Here is a 6,000-nt window from a genome sequence, read left to right as displayed (position 1 = left end):
TATACACACCGGCTGCAGACGAGATGTACCGTTTGTTGAGCCTGGGTCCAAAGTTTAAATAAAACCGTGACTGATTCAACTTGTAGTTTAAACTTGCGTGAATTTCATAAGCAACATTCTCCTTCCTGAGGCGCCTGGGAGTCTTCAGCCGGACTCTGACTCGCTTCCAAACAACTGCTGACCGCGGTGTCTGCTCACCGGCTCCAGAGTCTCGTCGCCGTTTCAAGTTGCCTCTTGTTATTCCCAGCTAAAACAGCAGAAAGCAGGCATATAATCATCCTCAGGAGGGCCAGACCAGGTACCTCGGCTCGCAATCCATCCACTAATCACCTTCCCTGCTTCTCTGCGAACGGCCAGGTGGCCCGCGGGAGCGCTAAGAGATCCAAGCGGTGATGACACACGCGTAGCTTAATAACGGGCTGCTTTTCGGCAACAGGAACAGGTCCACGTTTCTGCCAAAGTGACCCTACAAAGCATACATCCCCAAAAAAGTCGTCCTTCATAGCAAAGCATCACCACCTTTGACCTGTCTTTTTTAATGCCTATGAAATATTAATGTGCTGTTTACACACTACAGTTTATAGATTCAATTGTTACCCACCATCAATCCTATCCCCTCATAGAGGCCAAAGGCTACGGCCCCTCCATGTATTTTCTCAGGTGGGGGCGGGGGCAGGAAAATTGGAGAGCCTGCAGCTGTAATGGGAAAAGCCTCGGGGACACTCGAGTGCCCGTGACGAAGAGAATAGCAATTATTCTGGAAAATCAATTTTCGGCCCAATCTCTCCCTTATCGACCGAGAAGCTCGTCGGAGGTAGAGAAAGGTGACGGGAAAAATTTATATCCCGAATTCTATTAGTGGATCTGTATTTGTGCAGGGAGGATCCCCCTGTTTTGACAACATTCTAACAAGGTGTTAACGCTAAAGGCCTCTTGGCCCAGCCCATGTATGAAAATGGATTTATTTCCATTGATTTTAATACTCGCACAAACATGGTTCGTTATTGGAAGTTCAGCGCATCGACCGGTCAGGTACAAGAGGTCGAGTGGAAAAAGATGCCTCTAGTTGGATCCCTTTAACTGAACAGAGTTGAATATCCGATACAAACTCCGGTCCATCCCAGGCTGAGTGGTTTGTACCTCATGGAATCCAAGCTAGCTCATGAGCACCCAGAATCCATTGCTATTCCCATGGTCATATCCGTGTTTATTGGCCTGCCAATTGAACCCAGCTTCGCTCCCTGGCTGACAAATATCAGTGAATTATAAATCCATTAATATTATTTATCTATAATACTGTGGTTAGCACTACCGCCACCACAGCAAGAGAGTCCCTTGTTGAATTCCAACAGGGGGCCTTTCTGTGTATGCTCTCCCCGTGTCTGCGTGGGGTTCCTCCAAGTTCTGCGGCTTCCTCCCACAGTCCAAACGCATGCAGGATGCTATGTAGAGACATTACATTGTGCAGATGTGTGAATGAGAGAGTGAACGTCTGTGTGTCTCTGTGTTCGCCCCTGGGGTTGACCGTGACGCCAACATTTGAATGCAGCAATGGTGATCGGCTGAGCATGGCGAGGCGCACCTCCGGTGAAGCATCGGGAGACCAAAGTATCAGAGGAGATGACATGAACAGGCGCCATCTGCGATTTGGAAAGTTAAAGATCCAATGGCTTGGGCAGAATCGGCTTTGATGGATCTCCTCTGAACATGCAGGAGGTTCAGTGGTGACCCTACATTGTCCACGATGTGTGAATTTGAGGGTGAATGCTTGTGTTTCTCTATGCGAGGGCCTGTGACTGACAGGTCCAGGGAGAACCCTGCCTCTCGTCCAGTGACAGCTGGGATAGGTTCCAGCACCCCCGTGACCCTGGCTGCAGGGTAAGCAGTGTAGCTAATGAATCAATGAATACGTATCTTGCTCTTTTGCCTGGATTCATGGTCTTTTCTATCAGCGGACTCTTTCTGTCCATTTTACCTTCGATCGACCGAGCGAGGTAAAGAATAAAGTGTATAGGACTGAAAAAGGCGTTGGTTTCTCCGTGGTCTCTTCACTCCCTCTCTCTCTCATAATCCACATAATCATTCTCATATCTCCCCTCGTGACTCTTATTGGCCTATTTTCATGATTAACTTTAGCTCTTCCAGGGAAAATTCGTTTTGCAGTATGCAAACACAAACACGACCGCGGCATACGGAAACAAAAAGCAGACTCGTCCGCCACCCGGCAGTGCTGCAAAGGAGGGATTCAAGACGTTGATTCTGAGTGGAAGCATTTGCTTTTGGTTACTATGGACTTCTGCAAAATCAGCAAGACTGACACCCCCTTTCCTCTTTGTTTCCCTCTCTATCCAGCCCCCTGTGTGTGCATGTGTGTTCATGTGTGTGTGTGTGGGGGGGGTCACTGGTATGCTTGTGCCACCTAAGTCAACATGGACGGTCTCCGGACCCAGTGTTACTTGTAGATAGGAACTTGCCCACGGAGTCACAGAGTCTAGACTCCAGATGTGTTCACACACATTGACACACACACACACACGCAATCAACACACACACACACACACACGTGCGTGCATGAGGACCACTGCTGTAAAAGAAGGGTTTTTAGCCATTTCAAAGCTGTTCGGTTGCAAAAAGTCTCTCCCGACTCGAATCAATGCCAATGACGAGCGACGGCAAACATCTTATACAGCGAAGTGAAACAAAGTACGTTGTGTGTTTCAGTTCACACACACACGCACATTGAAGCGGGGTTCTCCAGCTCTCACAAAATTTAGATACATAGCCTATAACTTAAAAGTACATATATAAATTAAACATGTTAACTGCTTGCTGCCTCTGAAAAACCTGCACTGGAATAAACAGAACCATATGCCTGCTGCATTCTTCTCCACACAGCTTTATTTAGACCGCTCGATGGCGGTGCCACCACGACGACGACAACAACAACTGTGTTTTTTGTGAGGAAAGACACACGGCGGTTTGCGACCGCCACACAAAACAAGCTCCGGAAAAAGTAAAGGCGGAAAGTGTTCGGAGCACAGATGCACCCGCGCTCCTGCTATCTCCTGTGCTTGTGGGTATACTGCCGATCCAGCTATTCTTGTTGGTTTGTTAATTGTTTGTCACCCACCAGGTGCCATCTGTCTGTAGTCCCATAGTCCCTGAGCCATGTGGGCCGGTCTGCCTGGCGCCTGCCAACGTCACTGACCTGCAGCAACCGTCCACACCTCCGTCACACACCTCCTGATCCGTCTGGGATAAATAGCTTCTCCCTCAACTTCTGCACCACCATCACGACTTCCCAATCTGTCCTGTGTTTGGGGGGGTGGGGGGGGGGGGCGAATGACACGAGGGAGGGAGTGAATAAATAGATGGATGGATGGACAGAGTGAAAAGACAGTGAAAAAACGCGACGATACACAATTCATTCATGACGTGCAGCCTCTACAAATTTCTGCATGCAGACATGCAAGCGGGACCTCTGCCGTGTAAAATAGAAAAAAAAACAAAAAAAAAACAACAACAACATCGGCGGAGGTCTGAATCCTCTGATTTTGTCACAGTACGCCCAGTACCTCCACACCTGAAGAGGCCCTCTGACAGGGAGGTCACCTTCACCCGGGCCTGATGTTAAGGCAGCTGCGCGCTGAAAAATGAGATCAGCTGCTCGCTCACCGGGATGCAGCCGGCAGTCTGGAACTGCCGAGGGCCTCGAGCGCCGACTGGCACGCCGTGGCCCCGGTACAATAAAAACCCAGTGAACGCCCCCCCCCCCTCCTGCCATCCCGGGGCACGTTGGGTCACCTTGACGATAGCGGCTCAGCAAGGGGATCCGCACCCCACTTCAGGGCAAAGGGAGGAAACAGTTGGGTAATGAGGCGTTGCTATGCAAGTGGAGCAGCTTTTGAATAACCCTTTTCCAGTCACACACACACACACACACACACACACACACACACACACACACACACACACACCGTTTGTTTACAGAAGGGAAAACAGCTTGTTGCTGGAGTCTCGCAGGGTTTCAAAGTCCACAAGAAAGGAGTTGCACGGGCATGACCGCGGAGGTCAGCGAATGGAGGTGAGTACATCATGCCCGTGTAGCTTCAGTAAAAAATAACAATAAAATAAGAATAATCATTGAAAAAACAGCAATTGCACAGTTTTGGGTTTATATCTTAAAGATACTGCAGCTATCTAGTGATACTCAGGAAACCGACCCCAGACTTTTCCAGCTGCCTCGCTGCTCCAGCTCGTCTTCATCCCTTCAGAATGGAGGTCAGAGAGTTTGGTGAACTGACCGTGGAAAACCAGGATATAAGTCACACTTTGGGTGAAGCCCGTGCACGCTAAGATTGCTGGAGTTGGACACATAAATCAATAATGATATTAATAAAAGAATAATAACATTTCCCGGGATTAAACATTGAGAGATTTCATTGTGTTGCTTTGTAATAAAGGCAGAGAGGAGACAATATTCTCTGTGCATTCACTTCACTGTTTACTATGTCTGTTTGTCTGAGCCGTGTGTGTGTGTGTGTGTGTGTGTGTGTGTGTGTGTGCGTCTGTGTGCGTCTGTGTGTGTGGGAGTGCAATAGTGAGCTCTGTGCATGTGTGTGTGTGCTGAATGTGAGAGCGCGTATGACCAACACACACTGGAGATGTGTCTTCATTTCGCTGCAATGCACTTTACAATATCAATAAAGGCTTTCTATTTCTACTTCTCTGTCTCACAGCAGGAAGGTTCTTGGTTCAATTCCAACTGAACACTTTTGTGTGCGGAGTCTCCGTGTTCTCCTTGTGTTTGCGAGGGTTCTTCCAGGTTCTCCGGGTTCCTCCCACAGCCCAAACGCACTACGTTAGGAGAGAGTGAATGGTTGTCTCTGAATGACATGCAAATGAGAGGGTTAATGTCTCTATATGTGGACTTGTGATTGGCCGATCCAGGCTGAACCCCGCCTCTCGCCCAATGACAGATAAGATAGTCCCCAGCCCCACTTTGACCTTGACGGCAGGATGAATATAAATGATGAATGAATGAATGAATTGTCGCTCGTACTTGTTTACATGTTCACATTTTGCTCTTGTTTTTCTGTTTTTTTTTTTTGTTTTTTTTTGCCTTTCTATTTATTTTTCTTTTTATGGCTTGAACTGGACCTAGATACTAATTTCATACCACATATTTTAGGGTGTGCTGGTATGAAAAGAAAGATAAAAGTATCCTTGGATATTTCTACTAATAAAACACCAACCTCATTGACAACCAATAACTGGATGAGATTGTATAAAAATCACCTCAAGATCCTTCAGCGTGTGCACACACACACACACACACACACACACGTGTATGAGCGTATACAGTATGTTGACACATATGTGTGTGAATCTATGGAATGCTCTAGAAACGTTGACACATCCCCCTCCATGTTCCAACTGGAAGCAGTCTCTTGGAGACCACCGCGCATTTCTGCAAGTGAATGCAGCGCACTAGTATTTTCGGCCGAGTGACAATGATGGATGATTTATCGGGTTCATAGTTCGCCTTTTATATTATCGCTCTTAATATTTTTTCACGTCTGTCCTCTGTGAATACTAACAGCCAACCTGCTGCAGTCCTCGCTGCAGATGCTGGCAGCACCGGCCTGAAACCATTACCGGATCCAGATCCTACTGGCCGGCTCGCCGCTAACACTCCTACATGGTGATGGGACCGGAGCCGGGGCTGAAAATGGGGCCGCAGCAAGGCAGCCTGCCAGGGATGGTGGCCAACGGACCTGAGAAATTCATACCAGCACCAGATAACCAGATATTAATGTTTGAAGACGTCAGTCAGGTCCCAGCTAACTTATGTCTCCTCCACTACTCAACCACACCTACAAGTTCTTCCGGTTTTTCTTCACACTGTTCCTCCAGGTTCCCCACGCTGCAGGGCAACCAAAGTGTGATTTTCACTGCCAGATATGTCGATGAACCTCAGAGGTGCCTTCTAACTTTAGC

General features: G+C 48.0%; 1 long non-coding RNA gene across 1 annotated transcript in view; it reads right to left on the bottom strand.

Annotated features, from left to right (window-relative positions):
- Positions 1-3,190: 3,190 nt before the first annotated feature.
- LOC147237758 (uncharacterized) overlaps positions 3,191-6,000 on the bottom strand; it is a 102,952-nt gene continuing 100,142 nt past the window's right edge. The window contains exon 3 of the long non-coding RNA XR_015106855.1: positions 3,191-3,311. This is a non-coding gene — a long non-coding RNA (uncharacterized LOC147237758). The remainder of the gene's footprint in view (positions 3,312-6,000) is intronic.

The sequence above is a fragment of the Fistularia commersonii genome, chromosome 1 (assembly GCF_037954325.1).
Source record: "Fistularia commersonii isolate RoL2024-O1a breed Wild chromosome 1, RoL_Fcom_v1.0, whole genome shotgun sequence".
NCBI lineage: Eukaryota > Metazoa > Chordata > Actinopteri > Syngnathiformes > Fistulariidae > Fistularia > Fistularia commersonii.
This window is presented reverse-complemented; position numbering and strand designations above follow the sequence as displayed.